This window comes from Musca autumnalis, unplaced genomic scaffold (genome assembly GCF_047663935.1).
Source record: "Musca autumnalis isolate F117 unplaced genomic scaffold, ASM4766393v1 scaffold_4, whole genome shotgun sequence".
NCBI lineage: Eukaryota > Metazoa > Arthropoda > Insecta > Diptera > Muscidae > Musca > Musca autumnalis.
Genome location: NW_027411977.1, coordinates 190,932,926 through 190,958,748, shown reverse-complemented (window position 1 = coordinate 190,958,748; position 25,823 = coordinate 190,932,926).

The window sequence follows — 25,823 nt, the reverse complement described above, 5'->3', positions numbered from 1 at the left end:
AAGTCTGCACAGAATATAACGACTGTAAAATTTTGGATCGAATTGGTTTCTTCGTTGGAGAATTATCGGGTTTTTAAAGCTTTCGGTCCATCTCAGGAAGTTTGGAGGCAGCAAATACAGGTTGTTACAACAAAAGCTACTCAAAGCTATTCGAGAGGAGGTCTTACACTGAACTTTTCCGAAATTTTGTGTAGGAGGTACATACACCCAGAGAAAAAATGACAACATCCGTGTATGAAATGACCACATCCGTGTATGATAGTGTATCAACCACGTTTGGTGTCAAAATGAGCACGCCGTTGTCATTTTGACACCGAGATTTTGGCAACGGTTTCAACAACAGACGTGCATGAAATGAGCACATACGTGGTCATTTCGAGCACGCCCCGTTGTCAGATTGTCAACGCTTCGTTGTCAGATCGTCAACGCTTCGTTGTCAGGTTGTCAACGCTCCGTTGTCAGATTGTGAACGCCCCGTTGTCAGATTGAAACCAATGGTGGTCTTTTTTTTTTGATATCCGTTCCTTTCCCATTTTATACCCTTAGTAGAAAAAATGACATTTTTTGAAAAGTATTTTATTAAACGAAACCAATTACATAAATTCAATATAAATACATGCAATATAAATACATATTTGATTTGACAAAAAAATTAGAATTACATATATTCAATGTATAGAAACAAATTAAATTAACTTAACTCTGAAATAAACTTTTCCATTATTCATAGGATATAAGTGAAATGGGTAAGTAATAAAATCTAAAATTGGTATTAAAAAAGTTGTATCCTCATTCAGAGAACCAACTTCATACGATTGTAAATGATAATCAAAATTATATCATCTCTTTGCTCGTCACTAAATTTCTTATTAGCACTACTACATTTAAGCGCTAGTTTCCCCTTCGAGGTATGTGTTAACAATTCCTTTATATCCTATATTAAATAAAAAACTACATTAACTATGCTTACACAAATATTACTCTTACTTTACCTCTGACAGAATTCCTTTGTCTTTTGAGCAGTTCGAACCTGTAGTGTCTGGAGTACCAGGAGTACTTGCAGGTGTCTCGTTGCGTTTCCACCATTCACCTATTTTAGATGGAACTGACATAGTTTCGTCATCAATCCCGAGCTATTGTTATGACAATATTAATACTGAGTTCAACACTGTAATACAAATAATACGTACCTCTCGTTTTTTCCAAGCAAAGAGCTTTTCTCTGAATTCAACACGCAGTCCCAATGGTGGCACTGCTTCCTTTAAATCTTCTTTTTTAAGTACTGCAAACTGCGAAATGTTACATGTGATGCTAAAAGAACAAAAAAGAAAATTCTTTGTTAATTACACTGATTAACTGAAAACTTCATTTTTATTAACTTACCTTTTAAGTGTTCAAAAAGCGACTCCATATTTATTCCTTTCAAGAACTCCATTAACATATAATCGTCCTCATTGTATTCCGCATCTTGACTGCTGCAATGGCTTGTATCGCGAACCACAACAATATTGCCATCGATTTCTAGCAACTCACCAATGATATTTGGAGGCTCTTACGAATTAATTTCTGGAATATTATTCATTTTCAATAAATTTTTTGCACAATGCGTCCTTTCTCTTTCAATAACACGAAAAAAATGGTAAATATGCAGCCGATTGCACACGAGTAAAAAAATGAGAACGGTGGTGCATGATTCATACACGGTCGTTGCTAAAATGACAACGACCGTGTATGATTCATGCACGTCGGTGTACAAAGTAACAACGGTGGTGCATGATGTATGCAGGTGGTGGTGCATAATTTATACACTTCCGGTGTCAAATTGACAACGACCGTGTATGAATCATGCACCACCGTTGTCATTTTTTACTCGTGTGTAATCGGCTGCAATTACCAATATTAAAAACGCAACGTTGTCATTTTGAGCACATCGGTGGACAAATTAAGCACGGCCGTTGTTGGTACTGAAAGTTGACCACGTCTCCGTGTCAATTTGAGCACGTTCGTGTACAATTCACCAACAGCCGTTGTTGAAAAAAATAACAACGGGTCGTTGCGAAAATGACAACATACGTGCTTGATTTCGCAACGGGGTTTTTCCCTCAGTGTACCAGAAGGAGTTTTCCGATAGAGTCCATATTGGAATCTCATCTATGTCTGATAAAACTTTCACGATGTGCAAAGTATGGACCACATCGGTAAATCGCTTCAAGAGTTATCGTGCGCACTATTTTTCCGAACATTTTCGAACTTTTGTGGGTGAGGTATCTGAAGGAGTGGTCTGACATGGCTCATCACTGAACTTAAACTAAGCTTGGATAATATATTACTAACGCCAAATTTTGGACCAAATTGGATAATCCGTTCGAGAGTTAACGTGCGCTCGAGCCAGTCAGACAGACGGACGGATACTGCTAAATCAACTCCAAATTGTCTGAAACGGATTTCGTCCAGATATAATTGGGGTCTAAAACCATTATTTCTGGGAAGCACATTTTGCCCGTATGAAAATGTAATAGAATCGTTAGCATAAATGCTGATGGTATAAAAACACACACATTTTTACCCATGTAATTTCAATAAATTTAGAAAAATGTTTGTCTTAAGAAGCACACCACGCCCACAGCTTCCAAATAGTTTGACCTAAGTTTTTGGTTACCTTAGTTTCAATATATATACTATCGAATCCCAAAAATTGGGGGTTTTGCCAAGAAACCCGATTCCTGAACCATAAATCCGATAAACAGGTCAAAGCCATAAGTGATGCTACGCCGCGTCTTATGTATGGTAAATTTATACCAAATGTCGAACAAAACTCTAATACTAAAACACTAATATTATCAAAAGTATTAATTTATTCGCTGCAAATATACTCAATACCAAATAACGGGTTTATATAGTAGTTTTAAATCAACCTACCAGCCCAATATTCTAACAAGTGCATGTTACCCAAAATATGCAGTTATTCTATGGGCACTAAAAGTCGACAAATAAGCTGAAAAACTAAAATATAATATTTGCATTCCTTCCACAATAACATGGAGGGTATAATGAATATTCCCATTATGTTTGTAACACATCAAACTAATCGTCGGAGACCCTTTAAATTCTTGATCCGCATAAAATTTTAATTTTAATTTTCGAGCAGCTATTCCATTCCATGTACTTTGATCCAAAACGTAAACAAACTCATCACATTACGAAGGCATCACTTAAAACAGACGAGGTGTCACTTTGCATTTGTGAACGACATGTTGAACTAGATTGTGAATCGTTCGTTCGTTGATCGTACGGTCGCCAACTGATTATAGTTCAGTGAACTATAATAAACTATATCGACTGATCTAGCACATACGCTCTTTTCAATGAATCGTTCAATTGAACTAGTTCGTTCATGAACTATACAACTCTACTATATAAACATTATCTCGTTCATTATACGTTTTATAAAATCAATAACCCAAACTCTCACTTATAACACCCAGTTGTTGTCGTGTGGAGTACCAAATAAATAAATAAAAAAGAAAAAACATTCTGGGCGCGTTAACCCAGTTCCGAACGATTTTAACGCAATGTGCTTCTACGGCCTCTTGTTCGCGGGAACTGAGCTTGGCATTAGTTTTAAAACATTCTCGCCTACTTCGAACTTGGATTTGTCAATCGCAGACTATTCTTATAGAAATCGCTTGAATATGTTTGGTTGATGTCCGGATGTGCTTCCAAACTTGCAGTAAAAAATCCCCCTCAACAATTCTAATAAGTCTGTACGGTGGCACAGAAGCTCTCGACCTAATATCTACTCGAGCTGGTGAATCCCCATTATTCTAGGCATTTGTATGCTGCTAGGTCTTGTTTCTCCCCCGAACTACTGTCTCTTTCATGAACGCCTAGGAGTTGTTCTTTACCCCCATGTGATAACAGAACAGCAGCCCGTGCTTTCTGCTCTTTTTTGAGAATACCTGATAATAGTTGTCCATGCCAGTGCACGCAAATAGCCCCGTTCCTTGTAGTTGTTGCATGTATTTTTCACGGTTTATTCTCCGCAAGTTCACGGATAAAGCTTCTAGAGATATTATATTTGTAGAAATCCTATCCGATGGCTTTTACTGTAGCCAAAATGATACCAGTAACGTTCCTATAGGACACCTTACAGGTGTCCAGCACCAATGACAATTTCATAGTTAAGATTTTCTTGAAGGCCCGCTTGATTCTTTTCGGGACAGATGGTTCTTCAGATTCTACTATATGTTTAGCATCAAAACAAGTCCTAGACCTCATTGAAAATCTATTAAAATATGAAAACATTGACACACAAATATCAGAAAAAAGAAAATAACAACATGATTAATAATCTGTGGTATCTTAGTCTTGAACTTGTTGACCTGGCATTGTTTGATCCAACGCTGCAAAACACCGTAAAGAGCCAAAAGGCTACAAAAATCGTAAAAAATCAAAGATGAAAATTTCTTCAGAAATATTCGATTCAAACTTCCAAAAGAGCAACTGCCGAAATTCCTAGAAAAAGGTCTGGCATAATCAAATGTGGGACTTCTTATTGCTCAAAAGATTAAACATTAACTACGAACTTCCAGCAAACGCAAAGGATGGTAGACAACTTGAAAGTTGCGATCTACATAGCAGAGCGTTCTTCAAGTAGTCAGCTGTACATAGATAGCTCCAAAACCACATGATGTCTGACGCTTGAATAAATTTAAATTAGAACAAAATGTAAAAGACATTTTTTTCATCCCAAAAATTGATAGAAAGGAAGAAAATGTTTTTTTTTTTTTTAAATAGACTCCATTTTCGCCCTAAGGCGCACCTAGTCCCGTTTTTCGGGACATTGGCTTTATTATCTCGAATTCAGTAATACTTACGTGTTTTGTTGTTCAGCAAGAAATGTTAATAACAGAATGGCCTTTTATTTAATAACTTTAATTTAATGCATAATATGGAGAAAAGGCTGTGACCATTCCAAAAGATTAAACATTAACTACGAACTTCCAGCAAACGCAAAGGATGGTAGACAACTTGAAAGTTGCGATCTACATAGCAGAGCGTTCTTCAAGTAGTCAGCTGTACATAGATAGCTCCAAAACCACATGATGTCTGACGCTTGAATAAATTTAAATTAGAACAAAATGTAAAAGACATTTTTTTCATCCCAAAAATTGATAGAAAGGAAGAAAATGTTTTTTTTTTTTTTTTAATAGACTCCATTTTCGCCCTAAGGCGCACCTAGTCCCGTTTTTCGGGACATTGGCTTAATTATCTCGAATTCGGTAATACTTACGTGTTTTGTTGTTCAGCAAGAAATGTTAATAACAGAATGGCCTTTTATTTAATAACTTTAATTTAATGCATAATATGGAGAAAAGGCTGTGACCATTCCAGAGAATTGGGCCATTGAATTCGCTAAATAGCCAAAAAATCGAGATTTTCATAACTTCGATGCCCCAGTGGCATGTGTTAACATATTCCAATTGTGCTCAAACTTTGACAGTCTTAAAATCTGACCAAACAAAACATTTTATGGCGTCGCCTAAGAATATCCGACATCGATTTGTTCCCTTTGAACTATAAAATATAATTTAAAAAAATTTAGTTTCAGTGTTTTATTTAGAAATGCACTTAAAACTAGGAAATAATTTGTCGCTTAGCCTCAATAAATATATTCTTTCTCATGATGGAATCTCTCAAACAAGACGCTTGCAATTAAATTATAAATGGTGGCAAAATTAAACGGCAAGCATTTTGAGAGATTCCATCATGATTAAGAATATATTTATTGAGGCTAAGCGACAAATTATTTCCTAGTTTTAGCTGCATTTCTAAATAAAACACTGAAACTTAATTTTTTTAAATTATATTTTATTTTTAACTCTTTAGTAAATACATTTTTTTGACCACTGAGAACAAATTTCTAGTCAACTTACCCGAAAATTCAGATAAAAGCTTTAAAATGCCTGAAATCGTGTAGTACCGTTATATAAAGGCTATACCAAAACCTGGACTTACATATGTCCATAATTTTTGGTGGGGAAGTTTCTGTACCATTGGGGACTCTAAATGCCAAGTTACAGCCAATCCTGGTTAAAAATGGAGAAAAAAATCCTTAAAACACTTTAAATCGGGTGTTACCTCTATATGGGAGCTATATCAAAACCTGGACCTATTTCAACAATTTCTGGTAGAGAAGTTTTTGTACCACTGGGGACTCCAAATGCCAAGTTACAACCAATTCTGTCTCAAAATGAGGATAAAATCCTCATAATACTTGAAATCGGGTGGTACCGCTATAAGGGGGCTATACCAAACCTGGACCTATGTTCACAATTTTTGGTGTGGAAATGTCTGTATCATTGGAAATCCCAAATGCCAAATGACAGCTAATTCGGGCAAAAATGAAGATAAAATCCTCAAAATACCTGAAATTGGGTAGTACCTCTATATGGGGGCTGTAGGAAAAATTGGGCCCATATTCATATATTGTCATCCAAATCTGAAAAGTGTGCAAAGTTTCAGTTCGATTGGTTAACTTCAACTGTGTGGAAAATGAGTTACAATGGTAAACATGTTTTTTGCATATTTTTTGCATATATTTTGCATGTTTTTGATATGACCCCAAATAAAACGCCTACCACGCCTTTTTTCTTGATGTGCGGGAATCAAATAATGTCATTGGGTTCCAAGTCAAGGCTTTACGTGGATAACCCTTTAACTCCACGTTTTGGCCGGTCAAAAAGACGCTAGTTTGAATCGATTTGTGAGAGCTCACATTGTCAAGGTGCAAAGGAATCGTTGGATTTCTCTCATTTTCGACGACCCCCACGATCGATTGCTGTTTTGTTTCCGTCTCATATACATAGTTCCAATATTCGTCTGTGACAATCGTAGTTATTCACAATTAATTTGCACAAATCGACAAGAACCTTTTTTGAGCGAGTGTCACATTGTGCTGGATCTAACGAGAAAAATACATTTTTGCGGACAGGTGTTCAATTTTCGTTGGTGGAAAAAAATACCCAACGATGCCTTTATCTCATGGATTGTAACATTATCCGTTCACGGCCGGCTTAATTTTTTTCTAGCATAATGGACAATTTTGGGAGACCCTCACGACCCTCGTTTTTTCGCGATTGGGTTCATTAAACCAGTTTTTCACAGTGCTATAGAATGGCCCTTTATCGACATACAAAGATTTAATTTGATGGATGTACTCTTGTCGTGATTATTCACGTTGTAAGTTGTGAAAAATGATCGGACGAAAATGTTCTCAAGTAAATCTTAAGTCACTGTAAACAACACAACACATGGATGTATGACCGACCCTCCTCAGTACGTTTAGGCTAAAAACTATCAAACTTTCCAAAAAATTTCAAATGTCGCCTGGAAACACGCAATGTTATCAAGGCCGGAACGTTTTTGTGCAGTCCTCGTAATAGTTTCAGATCACACAATCCGATTCAGACAATTTGATGAGCATTTGTCCATGTGTCTTTTGAGCTGGCTTGTGCGAACGGTATTTCTTGAAGAGAGTAAATGATTTGGCACAGACTTTAAATCTCGTAATAGTTTTTTCAGACTAAGAATATTTTTGAAGGTGAACTTGCTCTGCCATCCACTCCGTCAGGTAAATTAAACACAAAACTAAACATTATGCGGTTGTATTTTGTGTACTGTTTCTATTTTTTCACGACCCTAAATTTTACCTGTGGAGAAAATTTCCCTTTGGGTTTATCGTGGGCTTTCATCCCCAGACTTTTAGTTCCATATTCGCTCTCACTGCACAATGGTCCCAAATCCAAATTTTCTGGCCAAAACTATTTCAACGTCCATTTAGTATTGAAATTAATTATTATTTATAATAAATGTGTACAAACAGCAATTCTTAAGTTTTATCGACCAAAATGACCAAAAACTGCCAAAATTTGTTGAACAGGGTGGTCCCGTTGTGTGGGGTCTAAACCAAAACTTTGACCTATGTTAATAATTTTTGGTACGAAGGATTCATATCTTCCAAGAGGTCAAAATACCAAATTTCAGCCGAATCGGTCATAAAGTGTCGCTAAAATCCACAAAATATCTAAAATCGGACGGTACTTTTATGTGGGGGCTATGACAAAAAATGGACCTATTTTCAAAAAAAATATACATACTTGTTTTCTACACACTGACACCGTTAAATATGAATTTTAAGGTAAATCGGCTAACAGATGTGGGTATTACCGTTCTATTTCAGTTGGATACTACGTACAGTCGCAACAGGTATCTACAAAAAATTCTCCCATCTTAAAATAGAAAAATCCACTTTTTTTTAACAGTGGCAAATTTGAGCACGATTTGACTTCTGAATTTATTAGTACAGACCCCCTGCTATCTTTCAAATTCGATTTGGAGGTGGACATATTTGGACATTTTTTAAAAGTTTAAGAATATTTAAAAAATATTTGTAAAAAATAATTTTTAATATATATAAAAACATTGATTTTATTACGCTAATTTTACAAATTTCATCGTTCTTTTAGTAAATATTATGAAAGTGCTCATTAACAGCTTCCCGATTCATAATAACTTTGGTCACACTTCTGTATATTTATGCAGCGACGCAATACAACAAAAATTGTATATTTTACAGCACAAAGCCTGTTTTATTTTTACATAAAAAAGTGTCAACTTTGGTATTGCGCCAATCAACGAATACTTACGTTATTTACAAAAACTAATTATTTTCGGATGACTTGATGTGTTTTTGATTATAATGTGCAAAAAAATTAAAATTTCGAAATTTCAAAAATAAGGTTTCGGCCAAAAATTTCCTGATTGAAACCTATGTGCACTGTTATAAAATTAGACACTTTAAAACAACAACAAGATCAAATGTTTTTGGTATTTTTTTAATTTGTCATTGGACAATATTTCAAATATTATCTTAAACTGTTTCTTTAAATGTATTTAGACATAATGCTTAAAGGAATGTAGTTTTGTTGTGTTTGTTTTAATTTGACCATGATTACTAAAGGCCGAACATTTCTATCATTTACCAAACTCATTCAATATTCAGCGGTTGCCTTGTAATGTAATATTCCCAGTTTAAAAGCGTTAAATGGTCTACTAAACGTTCGTTTATTTCCCACTTGTGTTCAGCACTGACCTTTCACATGGCTTTGTACAACTCGTGTATGCGTAGAAGAAGAAACCTCTGAAAAGATTTCAAATGATTTAAATTCGACCATGTGAAAATCAATTAAAATTGACCGCAACAGCTATTAAGAAGTTTAACGCTTACATATGTACATACATATGTATGCACACATGGCGAATGAATGTCTAAACGAATTCACATAATACCTCAACGGCATGTACCGACCATGAAGTAAGTGTTAGAAGATGTAAATATGTATGTGTATATTGGAATATGGAGAGTGGATTGATCATTGGGGGATAATATATTGATTAAGATACAGAAGATATACTTATAATGGAAATTTTAATAAAGGGGTTGAACCCTAGCATGGTATTATCTATTTTTTTCTGTCGTTTAAAAACCCCTCATTGTACGTTTGGTAAAATTTTTGAATTCAAAGATATGAAGGTGATTAGTGGATAAAATAGACACCCTACTTGATATTAACTAACTTTCTACTGCCCCTTTTAAAAGGTTCTTGGGCCTTCTTTATTTCCCATTCATACCTCACTCTCATTGCACAATAGAAAATATTTTACATCTAATTATAGCCTCCATATTGTAGTGATATTTGTAATGTTGTATGTGTGTGCATGTGCCCAGCAAACCAATCGTACCGACATCGTAACGAAATCGGAACAAAATTCGGACGACACATCCGAAATCTGATCCGAAATCGTAACGATATCTTAACGAAAGTTGTATGAAGTGGTTGACATAATTTCGGAACGAAATGTCGGAGCGACATCGGATCGATTTCGGTCCGATTTCGTAACGAAATCTGAAGAAAATCCTTGGGAAATTCGGAAAGGAAATTTCTTTCCGACATTCGTTCCGAAATCGGAACGAAATCTGTACAAAATCTGAACTATTTCCTGTCCGAAAAATCGTTTAGAAATCGTAACGAAATCTGAACGACTTTGCTTCCGAAATTGTTCAGACTTGTCGGACATCAGACATTTGGTTTGCTGGGTGCTTAACTTCAATGCCATTGAATTGCGTAGTTTCCGAAAGGTATATGTTTCCATGTGTGTGTATTTGTACGAGTGTGTGTGTGTAACCTTCTTGCCATGGGAATAGGAAAATAACAAACCACGTAACGTAACATACAATGTAAACTGTAGTAAGCAGTAAGAGCGAAAAGTGCATAGAAGCCAATGCATTTACGCTGTTAGTCTAAAAAGGGGTTATCAGGATAATAGATTAAAAGGGTAAAATTGAGTCTTCATGCAAATGTGCAGTTGAAAGGATTTAACCATGACCGAAACAAAAAAGGGGGAACAGCATCGCACTGTTAACCATGACATACCCTCATGCTCGGAGAGTTTGGTTAATGCATAACAGTGGCAACATTTAAAGGTTTCCATTTACATATTGAATGCACACTCATGTTTTGTATTGAATGTCAATGTTTAGAATACATGCACATATTTAAATATAATTTATAACTCTCATATTGTAAGGGAATACCTACACATACATAGGTGGTACATCAAAATTTGTACATTCCGTTACCTAACTAAGGGCCAGAGGGCAGTTGTGGTTATACTGATTTTTATACCCTCCACCATAGGATGGGGGTATATTAAGTTTGTCACTACGTTTGTAACTACTCGAAATAATCACTGTAGACCCCACAAAGTATATATATTCTTGATCAGCGTGCAATTCTACATCGATATAGCCATGTCCGTCCGTCTGTCTGTCTGTCCGTCTGTGGAAATCACTCTAGCGTCCGAACGGATTGACGTAGGTTGATGAAATTTTGGGAAAATATGTTATATGTACGTAGGACTTTTGGTATTGAAAGCGGGCTATGTAGGTCCACGCTTTCGTATAGCCCCCATACAAAATGACGCGTGACGCGTCGTCGTTTTAAGGAATTTTTAAGATATTTGGCCCATTTTACCACCGAATTGGTTGTAATTTGGTACTTTGTGTCTCCAGAGGCCAAAAAATATTTCTACCAAAGTTGGGTTATATAGGTCCACGTTTTGGTATAGCCCCCATATAAGGCCCCATATAAAGTACGCGTCATTTTAACATATTTTGAATATATTAGACCCATTTGACCACAGAATTGGTTGTAATTTGGTATTTTGTGTCTTCAGAGGCCAGAAAACATTCTTACCAAAGTTGGGTTATATAGGTCCACGTTTTGGTATAGTCCCCACATAAGACCCCTTATAAAGTACGCGTCATTTTAATATATTTTGAATGTATTAGACCCATTTGACCAAAGAATCGGTTGCAACTTTGTATTTTGTGTTTCCTGAGGCTAAGAAACATTTCTACCATAAAATGTTTATATAGGTCCACGTGTTGATATAGCCCCCATAATACAAATCTCCCGATTTTCGATATTTTGAACGTTTTAGCCTCATTATCACACCGATATGGCTGAAATTTGGTATTTAGTCTTCTTTAGGCGTATAAAACTTTACCCCAGAAATTTGTAGGTATAGGTCCACGCCATCATATAGCCCCCATAGAACGGTACCTTTCGAATTTCGGTATTTTGAAGGTAGTGGCCACATTAATCCACCGAAACGGCTGAAATTTGTGGTGGAGGGTATAAAAAGTTCGGCCCGACCGAACTTAACGCTTTTCTTACTTGTTATACATACATCTTTATATATAAAACTCAATTGTCGTTTGTTGGTAATTGAATCAGTTGAAAACGGCTAGAGCGATTTGGATAATTTTTTGTGGAAATGTTAGTCATAGTCCAGTTTCGGTTTTTATGCAAAGAAAAATTGGCCACGCCCACTTTTCCGCCCACTTTTATAAATATGTTATATCTACTGAACTACTTAATAGATTTTCCTGAAATTTGCAGAGAACGTAGAGTGATGGCCCCCGGTTGAAGTAGGCTACATATTTGGTTGAATTTCGGATCGGGCGGGGTACCTCCCTTATGCCCTATTTTTGTAAAAATGCAATATTTGCAACAATTACAAATGTACCGCCTTGAAAATTAATTTCCGAGTCAATGGCGATTCTGTCTCCGACCTTACGTGCCTATTTGGGGCATTAAGACTGGACAACGCCCACTTTTTTAAATATGTTATATCTACGAAACTACTAAATCGATTTTCCTGAAACTTTCAGCGAATGTACAGGGCTGGTCCCCGATAAAAATAGGCTACATATTTTTTGACTTTCGGATCGGGCGGGTACCTCCCCTATACCCTATTTTTGTAAAAATGCAATATTTGCAACAAATGCGAATGTATCGGTTTGGGATTTTATTTGCGAGTCAATGGCGATTGTGTCTCCAACCTTACGTACTTATTTTGTGACTCACTCACTTTCTAATTAGGTTATATCTACAGGGGATTTTCAAGAAAATCGCGATTTGTCTAAACTTTTAAATCTTTATAAATAAAAATTAAATATCGTTCGTTGGTAATGGCATCAGTTGAGAACGGCTGGACCGATTTTCGACTTGGGTTTTTATGCAAAGAAAATTTTACCATGCCCACTTTTACGCCCACTTTTTTCAATTTTCTATTTCTATAATTTCAACAAAAACTACTGAACCGATTTTCCTGAAATTGCCAGGGAATGTACAGAGATGGTCCCCGATTAAAATAGGCTACAAATTCAGTTGAATGTCGGTCGGGGAACTTCCCATATACCCTACATTTTTAAAAATGTTATATTTACAATAATTACGAATGTATCTATTTGGAAGTTAATTTGCGAGACAATTGTGGTTGTGTCTCCGACCTTACCTACTTTATTAGGAACCAAAGACGTGACCATACCCACTTTTTAAAATATGTTACATCTACAAAACTACTGAACCGATATTCGTGAAAATGTCAGGGAATGTACAGGCATATTTTCTTGAATTTTGAAGAGGGCATATTTAAAAAAACCACTTACCTTTATGAATAAAAACCCAACCCAACTTAGGTTTTTTGGAAAGAAAAGTTTACCACGCCCCCGAAAACAGGTTACATATTTTATTGAATTCCAGAGGGGGCGGGGTACCTCCACTATGCCATATTCAAAAAAAAGAACGTTATATTTGCAAAAATTATGTATGTATCGGAATAAAAATTTACGGATTAGTCTACAATCTAGGTACTTCTTTGGGGCCTATAGGCCCGACCAAGCCTGTTTTTTTAGTATGTCATAACTCCAATACTACTGAAGGGATTTCCATAAAATTTGCAGCAAAAGCTCAATGTTTGCCGTTGTTATGTGGGGTACCTTCCCCATGCCTTTCTGTTAAACGCTATATGTATAAGCCAAACTTATGATTATGTCGGTATCAGCATACATTTTGGTAGGCAATGAAGTTATGTGCACCCTAGGACCGGACCAGGCCCACTTTCTTTAATATGTTATATCTTGAAAACTGATGACCACGCCCACTCTTTTCAAAACATTATTTATCCAAAACTACTGAAGCTAATTTTCAGAAAATATTCAGGAATGTCCCGTGGTCCAAAATGCTATATATTTGTAGACAAATTTCGGGGCCTATTATTTTATATTCGGTGTATTTGTTAAACTTATGAGTGCATCAGGTTGCAAATTAGTTTTCGAGACAACGGTGGTTGTCCACCGATCAAGAAAAACTATATATTTACAAATGTACTTAAATGGTGAGGTTCAACGGTCCATCAGCCATGAAAAGCTAAAACATATACGTCTAAATTAGCGGGAGAATTCGATTTAATCATTTTTTTAACTTTTATTATTAGATCGCTTTAGGATAAAGACAGTGACATGGACGATAATAAATCCTAAAAGGCAGAAATTGGCGAAAAATCCGACAAAGTCCGTAAGAGAAAAGAAAGGTTACAGACAAAATCTGTTGATAAATTTAAAATCCTTCTCGGTTTGAAAATGGACCGAAGAAGTGAGGGAGAAAATACCTACTTTTGAATTAAAACTCATTACGACGGGCCAGCAACGCGGACCGGGGTCTGCTAGTATACCTATATAAATAAAAATCAAATGACATTCGTTGGTATTGTTATCAGTTAAGAACGGCAGGACCGATTTGGATAATTATTTTTTGAAATGTTCGTCATAACCCAATTTATGTTTTTATGCAAAGAAAATTTGACCACGCCTACTTTTACGCACACTTTTTTTCAATTTTAATCTTTTCTAAAAAAACTACTGAACTTCCCCTGTATTTAAAATAATTACGAATGTATCGGTTTGGAAATTAATTTCCGAGACAATTGTGATTGTGTCTCCGACCTTAGCTACATTTTTAGGACCCAAAGATTTGACCACGCCCACTTTTAAAATATGATACATCTACAAAACTACTGAACCGATTTTCCTGAAATTTTTAGAAAATGTACAAGGATGGTCTCCGATATAAAATTCATATTTTCTTGAATTTTGAAGGAGTGGGGTACTTTCGCTTGCCATATTTAAAAACAAGTAAGCCGAGGCTATAGTCGGACGGGGCCGACCATGTGATACCCTACACAATTACCACTGAAAATTAGCTTTATTAACTTATTGTAAGAAATAACTTTGTGGATTCTGGTACCACATCACACCAAGCTTAAATAATTATGTAATAATTGTTTCACAAACATCTCAGAAGGGACAATGAAGATTAATCTCATGTCAACGAGTGAGCGTACCCCGAACGGCGTGCCCTAAGACACCACTTGTACAGAAGTTTTATATGGCTGAAATACTCAGAAAATATTGCAAACCTTACTGAAGGATATTTTGCCACCGTTGAAAAATTTATTTTGCCTGGCTGGGGAATCGTTTTGCAAAAAGGTGGCGGAGCGACCCATGCTGCAATGTATGTATAAAAATCCAATTGGACAATTAAAACGTTAGGGCACCATGTAATTTGCAATAATGCAAAAACTGGGAATGGGAAAATGAGGTTATCTACACAAAACGCATTATATATTAGGCAGTAGGCCCGTTATCTAGCAGACACGTTATTAAAATTTGCATCAAATGTAGGCTACTTTGCCGGTATATGCCCACCAGGAAATAAAATTTTGACCAAACATATTTTTTTTTTATTTTTCATACAAATGTAATTGTCCATTTCACGCGCTAAATAATATTAGATCATCATCCAAAATTGTAGGCATCTTCTTCTACCTAAAGTTTTACCTCGTGCAAAATTTCGTGATTATTGATCTATAATTGCGACATCTAGCGTGTTTATGATTATACTACAAAGAAATTACAGGGTATATTAGGCTGTAACTCTGTTATTTTATCATATACACCAACACAATTGACATCAATAGAAAGGTCAAGCGATCCTCTTCCAAGTATAGCTTACTTGCCTAGAATATCTCTTCCCGAAAAAAAGATATAAGCTGTATATTAAAATTTTTCACAATTTTCACACAAAAATTGTGGTCCATTTAACCCTATAAATATTATCTGATCGCCATCTCAAATTGCAAGCTTCTTCTTTGTCATATTCTCTTACCTTATTTTAAATTTCGAGGCGTTCGGACTATTATTGCGACCTATAGAGCAGCTACAAAATCAGATAAAAATTATGTTTTTGGTCCATTTCCGACCTCCACACCAAATTTCGTGACGATCGGTCCATAACTGCGGCCTGGAGTTTGATTGCAATTTATAATGGACAGACGGACACACGGACGGACGGACACACATCTCAAAATCGCATTATCTCGCATAGATATGAATATAAAGGATATAAAAAACACCATATCTTTATGGACAAAAATCAAATGCATTCATAACCCAACTTAGGTTTTTATGGAAGGAAAACTTTACCGCGCCCGCTTTTTATACCCTCCACCATAGTATGGAGGGTATATTTAGTTTGTTTTTCCGTTTTTAATGCATTGAAATAATCATTTGCGACCCTATAAAGTAAATATATTCTTGATCTGAGTCCATCTATGCATGTATGTCCGCCCGTCCTTCTGTGGTAATCACTCTAGCATCCACAAAAATAAAGAGAGGAAACGGAAATTTTGGGAAGATGCGTCTTTTGTTTGCAATTCTGAGTCCATCTATGCATGTATGTCCGCCCGTCCTTCTGTGGTAATCACTCTAGCATCCACAAAAATGAAGAGAGGAAACGGAAATTTTGGGAAGATGCGTCTTTTGTTTGCAGGCAGGTCAAGTTCGATGATGGGCTATATCGGTCCACGTTTTGATATAGCCCCCATATAACGGTACCGCCCGATTTCAGGTGTTTTGACGAATTAGCTATAAACCGAATTAGCTATAATTTGATATTTAGGGTTCCTAGTGATCAACAAACTCATATTCCAAAAGTTATGGACATAGGTTCATATTTTGGTATAGCCCCCATATATCTGTACCTATCGATTTTCGGCATTTGGAGGATTTTAGCAAAATTTTTGACCGAACTTTCTGTAATTTGACGTTTTAGATTCCCAGACGCCACAAATTAATTTAACCAAAACTTGTCAAAATTGTCACAAAATATCTCCACCAAAAACCGTTAACATAGGTCCGGTATAGCCCTCATCTAATGGTATTTCGCGATTTTCGGTGTTTTGAGGATGTTAGCTACCATTTTTGACATAAATACCTGCAATTTGGCGTTTGAGGGTTCCAGTTGGCACAAAACTTCTGTACCAACAATTTTCAACAAGGGTCCATGTTTCGGTACACGCAGAGAAAAAATATTTTTTAACTGGTGGTGGTCAACATTTTATTTTGGCTGGCACCAAATAATTTTGTGGCGCACATATTTTTTTAAAGGCGATAGTGTATATTGCCAATTTTGATTCTGTTCACCATATAAAATATCAACAAATCACAAAATCTCGATATACGGTATATAATATTTTCATAATTACCTGATGGACAGTCCAACCACAATCTTCTTAACTTTCTAATTTTGACATATGAAATGTCAGAAACTAGGGACAATGCCCGATGTACGCACAACAGCTGTCCACTGCATTTGAATTAAAAATTGTGACAATATTGAACGGCAAGCGATTTATTTGAGAGATTCCATCATGAGAAAGAATATATTTATTGAGGCTAAGCGACAAATTATTTTCTAGTTTTAAGTGCATTTCTAAATAAAATACTGAAACTTAATTTTTTTAAATTATTTTTTATTTTTATCTTTTTAGTAAATACATTTTTTGACCACTGAGAACAAAATTATAGTCAATTTTGGCCGTAAATTTAGATAAAAGCTTTAAAATGCCTGAAATCGTGTAGTACCGTTATATAAAGGCTATAACAAAACCAGGACTTATGTCCATAATTTTATATGGGGAAGTTTCTGTACCATTGGGGACTCCAGACGCCAAGTTACAGCCAATTCGGCCTAAAAATGAAGATAAAATCCCTAAAAAACATGAAATCGGGTAGTATCGCTATATGGGGGCTATACCAAAACCTGGACCCATGTTCACAATTTTTGTTGGGGAAATGCCTGTATCATTGGAAATCCCAAATGACAGTTAATTCGGGCAAAAATGAAAATAAAATCATCAAAGTACCTGAAATCTGGTGGTACCGCTATATGGGGGCTGTAGGGAAAATTGGGCCCATATTTATGTATTGTCTTCCAAATCTGAAAAGTGTGCAAAGTTTCAGTTCGATTGGTCAACTGCAACTGCGTTAAAAAAAAGTTACTAAATTTGAACTAAATCGGGTGGTACCGCTATATGGGGGCTATAGGAAAAGATCGACCCATATTCGATTTGGTTTCACGTTCATGTATTGTCCTCAAAATCTGAAAAGTGTGCAAAGTTTCAGTTCTATTGCTCAACTGCAACTGTGTCAAAATTGAGTTACCAGATTTGAAATGCAAGTTAAATAAAACACCGTTAAAACACTATAAAATGGACCAATCTTTGTTTTAATTTTATATTCATGTATTGTCATCCAAATCTGAAAAGTGTGCACAGTTTTAGTCCGATTGGTCAACTGCAACCGTGTCAAAATTGAGTTAACAGATTTGAAATGCAGTTTAAATAAAACACTGTAAAAATTGTAATAATGGACCAATATTAGTTTTGATTTCATATTCATACATTGTCATCCAAATCTGAAATGTGTGCAAAATTTAATTCGATTGGTCAACTGCAACTGTGTTAAAAATGAGTTACCAGATTTGAAAAGCATGTAAAATTGAGCACTGTGCAACACTGTACAAATGGACCAATATTGGTTTTGATTTCATATTCATGTATTGTCATCCAAATCTGAAAAGTTTGCAAAGTTTTATTTCGATTGGTCAACTGCAACTGTGTAAAAAATGAGTTACCAGATTTGAAAAGCAAAATACCAGAAATCGGGTGGTACCGTTATATGGGGGCTATAGGAAAAAAACGGACCCATATTGGTTTCGGTTTCATATTCACGTATTGTCATCTAAATCTGAAAAGTGTGCAAAGTTTTACTTCGATTGGTCAACTGCAACTGTGTGAAAAATGAGTTACCAGATTTGAAAAGCAAATTAGATAAAACACTGTAAAACAGTGTAAAAATGGACCAATATTGGTTTTGATTTCATATTCGTGTATTGTCATCCAAATCTGAAAAGTGTGCAAAGTTTAAGTTCGATTGGTCAACTGCAACCGTGTTTAAAATGAGTTACCAGATTTGACACTGTAATAAAAACACTGTAATAAAAACACTGTAAAAATAGTAAAAACAGCATTCCAAACAAAGGATGAAAAAATTCGAGTATTTGTTAACGGTTTTAATGTCTACAAATTTATTTGTGAATGAAGATATGGAAATGTGTAGAAAGAAGAATCAAATAGTGACAAAAAGATATCAGTGCATGAGCTGCGTTTCCTTTTTTAAGAAACCAAAGTAAAGAATGTCCGAATGTTTCGTGAAAATTTTGTGCATTATTTCATTTTGTCAATGACCCCGCATTTAATAATTAATAGAAATAGTATGCAAGTGATCGAAATAACAAGCAAAAGAATGTACATATCGCTCATTTACTCAAAAAATGACACATATCAAAAAATCGAGTTTCGAGAAAAACGAGTTTCAAGTTTGCAATTACAATATTATTTTATGAATCTTTTCGAAATCATTTTGCTTTTTGTCGATATTTTATATTCTTTTTTTTTTGAACATTTTTCGAAATTATTAAAGGGAAAAAGTTAGTTTTTCGTTTGTTATCGAACATTTTCGGCGATTTTTGTTGATTTTTCTTAATTTTTCGTAAATTTTGCTATTTTTGCTTGATTTTTTTGTAAGAAATCTTGGAAATTCTTGTCGGATTTGGAAAGAAATTTGATCTTTTCGCAAGAATTTAAACTTTTTTCGATTATTTGAGTTGGAATTCTTCGCTTTTATCGTTATTTTTCGCATTTTCTGCTTGATTTTTTTCGTAATTTTTGAAGTTTTCGTGCTATTTTAAAGAAAATCTTTGTAAGATGCCTTTCACTCCTCTCAATGATTTTACCCGAGTTTCGGATAATTTTGAAATATTTTGTGTTAAAATTAAAGACGCGAAGGAAGAAGACTTAGACTTCTTTATCTTAGAAGTAAAAAGTACCGAGTTGGTTAAAAATTGGTCCAAGGTGGAATGTTCCTTTGATAACTGTTTAGAGTATTTGAAATCGGCTGAGGATACAACTGCGGAAGACATTGGTGTTGTCGATGGAAAATACGCGGTTGTATATGAACTTTTTATGGAATGTCAGGCTATTATTAATAAATATTTAAATAAATTTCGGCGGTCTCGAAAATCGTCCTTGAGCTCATATAGCAGTTCAGTGGTTTCGTTAAATCAGGATCTTTCCGATATTCCTAAGGATGGACAGGGTTCGTCTGCCACTTCAAGGGAAGCCCAGAGAAGTGATCCCGGTTTAATGAACACGACTTCATCTACCCATACTGTTCGAAATGTGGATACTCAGGCTTCTAGCTCCCCAATATCAGGTATTGGGAATTCTAGGGATAGCTCGAATTTTGCTATTGACCTGCCAAATTTAGACATTGCCATAATTTGCCATTGCCAAGCATTGCCTCCTTGCGATATTCCCGTTTTCGAAGGTGATTTTCTCTCGTGGCCTACTTTTAGAGACTTGTTTAGCACGGTATATATTACAAATTCTAGATTGTCGGATATTGGGCGTTTTTGTCATTTGAGGCAAAAAACTAGTGGGGAAGCTCGTGAAATTGTTTCTAAATTCCCCTTGACTCACCGTAGCTTCAGTCTAGCGTGGAATGCTTTGAAATCGACTTATGACAATCCTCGTTTGTTAATTCATAGTCAGTTCAAAGTATTATTTTCGCTTCCGGCACTTGAAATCGAGACGTGTTCGGGTCTCAAACAAATCCAGCGTGGTATTAATGGTTGTTTGTCTGCAATGTCCATTTACGACGTTAGTACGCATAATTGGGATCCGTTCTTAGTTTTTATTTGTCTTCAAAGGCTCCCAAAATTAACGCAAACTTTGTGTGAGCAAGTTGTTCAAGATAAATAGTATATTTCGTTGTGGAAAGCTCTCGACAGTTTTCTAACTGAGCGAATTCAGACGCTCATGTGTCTTCACGATATGAGGGGAAATGATCAGGCTAAAAAAATCTAACGTGAATAAACTTCACTCGTACATGATTAATACGAATTCTTCTTGTTCTCTAAAAGTATCGCAAAAAAATGATTGTATTCTTTGTCCCCAGCAGTTCCACTTGCCTTTTGAATGTTATCGATTCAAAAATATGTCTGTCTCGGCTAGGTTTTCCACTGTGAAACGTCGTAGATTGTGTGTGAATTGTTTGCGTAATGGGCATGAAGTAAAAAATTGCACTAGTCTTCTTCGGTGTTCGAAATGTAATCGAAGTCATCACACATTGTTGCACCGTAGCGACTCGTCGCCAAACAGTTCGACCTCAAGTGTTTCCTCTGTCAGTAGAAACACCTCACCTCCTTCCAACACTTAACCCGTCGATCCTTCTCGTCCATCCACATCCTCGGCATCGGTAACCCGTCCTTCCAACCCTCCACCTCTCGACCCTTCTCGTCCATCCACAACTACGGCATCTGTAACTCGTCCTTCCAACCCTCCACCTCTCGACCCTTCTCGTCCATCCACATCCTCGGCATCTGTAGCTCGTCAGGTCTTTCATACCTCACAGAATATGTCGGTTCTGTTGGGAACAGCGATGGTGAACATAATGCTAGGGCTTTAATAGACCCCGCCTCTGAATCCTGTTTTCTAACAGAGCGATTGCAGAATAGGTTGAAACTTCCGGTAGGTTCAACGAATGCGGTTATTTCGGGTGTGAATTGTGCAATTTCGGCAAATTCACAAAAAGTTTGTCCCATAAAAATTGGAAGCCCTTGTGATCCTTCGGTGTTATTAGAAACTCGTGCTTTGGTATTGCCGTAAATTTCTGATAACTTGCCATCGTTTACTGTTTCATCTGATTTCAGAGCTCTAATGCCAAGTATTCGTCTGTCAGATGCTAATTTATTCGATTCACGTCCTGTGGATCTGTTGCTGGGTGCAGACTTGTATCAAAGACCTGCATGCGGTAACTTTTTTGTGATTTGCGATATACTTTAAAAAAAGAGGTACTCATACATAACGCAACTCTCTTTTTTGCGTTAGAATGTAATCAACATTCTCTTTAGAGCCCAACACAAACATTGTTGATTCTTATATAAGGGAGTGTTTGGTAATCAAATCAATGTTTCGTAAAATGATTACCTTTTATTTACAATGTTCGTGTCGTCTTCGTTTTAGTATGTATTAGAATATGAATGAAGAGAATGGGAGTACTAAATAGAAAGCAACAAAGAAAATCAACACGTTGATTCAAATTCAGTTTTTTGTGTTAGGCTGCAGTAAGAACTGATCGTTTAGTTTGATGTGCAGTAATTTTTTAAACAAACCATGTTTAGAAAAAGTCAGTGTTAATAATATTTTGAAAGATAATTTAAAGAAAAATATACTTCTGCATGTAAGTACATTTTGTAAAAACCGAAAGTTTGTCAAAAAATTTTTTTCACAATAAAAAATCGAACAACTCTTAGTGAAAAAATTTCAAATACATATGTGATAAAAATGTTGAGTTTTTTGCAAAAATTTGTTGGCCGACTTATTTAAAACAATCTTGAAAGTTTAAATAAAATACTAACCTACATAGTTCAACAAAAATAGCCAAACCCAATAACTACGTCTAATACAGAGTGTCAAAAAAATGTTTGTTAAATGTATGATAGAACTACTAATAGGGTTACCATATGGGTCAAACAAAGTAGTACCAAGTCCCACTTGATTTAAGATTTAAACAATGTCCTTTGTCCCTCCCTGTCCACACTCTTGTTATTTGATTGAAAAAATTTTATGAAAATATGAGTTCGTAAATAGAGTTCCATACTAAAGTGATTTTATGAAATTGTTGAAGTGAGGAACTCGATAAAAGAACTCCTAATTTGATGACTTTTTCAGTCAAACCTTTGTAGTATGGAAAGAGACTTTCGAATAACTTTATAAAGAGGGTTGCCGTATTGACTAAAACAATTACCAGTTTAAATAAAAAAATCTGAAAATAAATAAAATGTATCGCTCTAGCATTCCTAAGGGGTAGCATGATAATTCAGCTGATTTCGTGAAATGTCACTAAGAGTTAATAAATTTTGAGTTAAATAAACCACTTCTAGGCATGGTTCTGGACCTAGGTTTTCATATTTGTCGTTAATATATACTGGTACTTGTTTAGTTAATGTGGCAACCCGTTGCTTAAAACTAATAAGGAGATTTAGATGTATTTCCCGTATTTTCGTTTTTGTTATTTTTGGTCGGTTTTTTGTCATCATTTTGATGTAAACAGTTGACAATAAAGATTATGCAAAAATATCAACATTTATCATTAAATTTGTTGTTGTAAATCATTAATATAAAAGTACTATAAAAGGCCCTTGTAAAAACAATTCCTTGACAAACTATGTGTTACTGGTAAGAAAATATAGACACATTTTTGTAGAACCAGCAATGGCGGATGATCGAGATATTGTTGCTGATAAAATTTCCAAAGGCGAATATACCTTATCAAAAAAACATAAAGAGAGAAGCTATATTTGGAATATAATTCTGCAAATAATAAAAGAAGATTCTGCCATTCTCGATGGGTTTGTATACTGCGGAAATTGCAATAAAGTACTTAAAATCAGTGGTCATCAAACTTCAAATCTTTTACGACATAAGTGCTGCATAATGCTTAAAGAAATAGCAATATTAAAGAAGAGGATAAAATCGAAACGACTGAAAAATGTACGTCATGGGCTATTGAGGACTGCCGACCCTTTTCCGCTGTCGGTGGCTATGGATTTAAAAAACTTGTATAACATTTTATCAAAATTGGAGCAAAATATGGAGAAAATGTTGACATAAATGATTTGCTGCCTGACCCAACAACTATTTCCCGCTCATTGCAAAAGAATGCAGATGAAACAAAAATCAAAATTAAAAGTGATATTATCGATATTGTGCGAAGTGGTGCTGCGTCGTGTACTTTAGATTTATGGACTGACAATTACGTGAAGCGTAATTTTTTAGGTGTAACTTTACATTACCATATTGGATCAAAATATGTTGATATGGCTTTAGGAATGAAATCTATGGATTTTGAAAGATAAACTGGAGAGAATATTTTAAGAAAGCTCAAGTCGTTATTTAGCGAGTTCGGAGTGCAAGACATTAGGCCAATAATGTTTGTAACAGATAGGGGAAGCAATGTTATCAAAGCCCTAGAAAATAACACTCGTATAAATTGCAGCAGCCATCTGCTCTCAAACGTATTAGAACAGTCGTTCAATAACACCGTAGAGCTTAAAGATTTATTAAAGGCTTGCAGAAATCTAGTGAAATATTTTAAAAAAGCCAATATCCAGCACAAACTGATTACATCACTTAAAAGTCCTGTTCCTACACGATGGAATTCTAATTATACCATGCTGAAGTCCATTGTCGATAATTGGGCCAATATTGTTGAAGTGCTTGCCGAATGCGGAAAAAGCCAAAAATTGGATGAAATAAGTATTTCAACCATAACAGCTCTTGTGGAACTCTTGGGTAGTTTTGAAACAATATTTAAAAAACTGCAAGTATGCAACTCCCCATCACTGTGTTTTGTTTTACCCTCAATTTTTAAAATAAAAGACATTTGTGCACCGAATTCCATAGACGTTCCATCTATTTCCGCATTGAAGATCCAAATTCTTGTTCACATTGATGAAATCTGGTATAAAAACATAAGTATATGGCATAAAGCAGCGTTTTTCTTGTATCCACCTGCTGTAAGTATTCAGAGAGATGATATTTCGGCAATAAAAGATTTCTGCATTTCACGCATTCATAATTCGAGTAATCCATCCCTGTCAACTTCTCAAATGTCACTAATGCCAATGGGTATTGCTACACCCGCAATCGCTGGTGGGCCTACAAGCAGTTCAAATATTTCAGTCACTTCAAGCTGCAATATAGAAAATTATTCGATTTCGGCAATGTCAAGACAGGATATCCAATTTTTCTTCTCTGGTCTACTAACAGAGACAGCATCAGCAACACCAGAAACTCCAAATCAAGAAATTGACAGATATTCCAGGGAAATAGTTAAAATAACAGATAATTTTGATGTAATTGAGTGGTGGAAAATAAATGCTCAGAACTACCCTAGTTTATCTAAATTTGCACTGCAAATACACTCCATTCCGGCTAGTAGTGCAGCGGCTGAACGAGTGTTTTCTTTAGCGGGCAACATTATTTCAGAAAAACGAAATAAAATTGGACCAAAATCTGTTATTTTTAAATTCCTACAGAAAACATTATGATATTAATTTAGTTTAGAAATAGTTTTTATACTTTCATCCTTTAATAAAATCCAGAACTTTTAATAAATTAAAACATACATGCATATAGTTACGCCAAATATCTCATAATAACCTATGAATTCAAAATTCGTTATGATATTAATTTAATGTGGTAAATGAAATGAAAAATATTTTTTTGATACTTTCATCCTATAAAAAATTCTGAATTTTTGTAAAAAAAAATTATTTTAGAACTTTACACACGAAAGTATGTACACGAATATTAATGATCTCATGTAAAAAATATGTTTATGGTAAAACTAATTATATTCATACATACATATTTTAAATTGTTGCCTTGTTTTATGAATTGTTTTTTTTTTTTTTTTGTACTTAAAATTTAGTTTTTTTTTTCAACTTATGTTTATTAAAAATAGTAATCAAATGAATTGAAATAAACGTTATTTTTATTTTAAAAACTAATTTGGCCTTTTTTTACCTAAGAACTGACAATTGACCAAATTTATCTGCTGGCAACTCTGATTACAGCTTAAACAGAGCGAGAATGGATGAGTAGATAATAACTCATAACGGTACTACTCTCAGTATGTTGTTGATTTGTATTCCACTCTCTTTCTTTGTATACACTCGCATTGCATTACTCTTTATTCATTTAGTGGTTGTTTACATTTCTACGGCCACTCATTAGTAGCTCGTAGATCATACATATTTGTGAACGAATCAAACCGATTACATGAGATAAAAATGGGAATTTTGTGGTAATCATTGGCTTATGTTGATTTATGCTGATTCAATTGTGCTAACGGAAAATATTTTGGTAAAAATGAATGATTTGTTTAC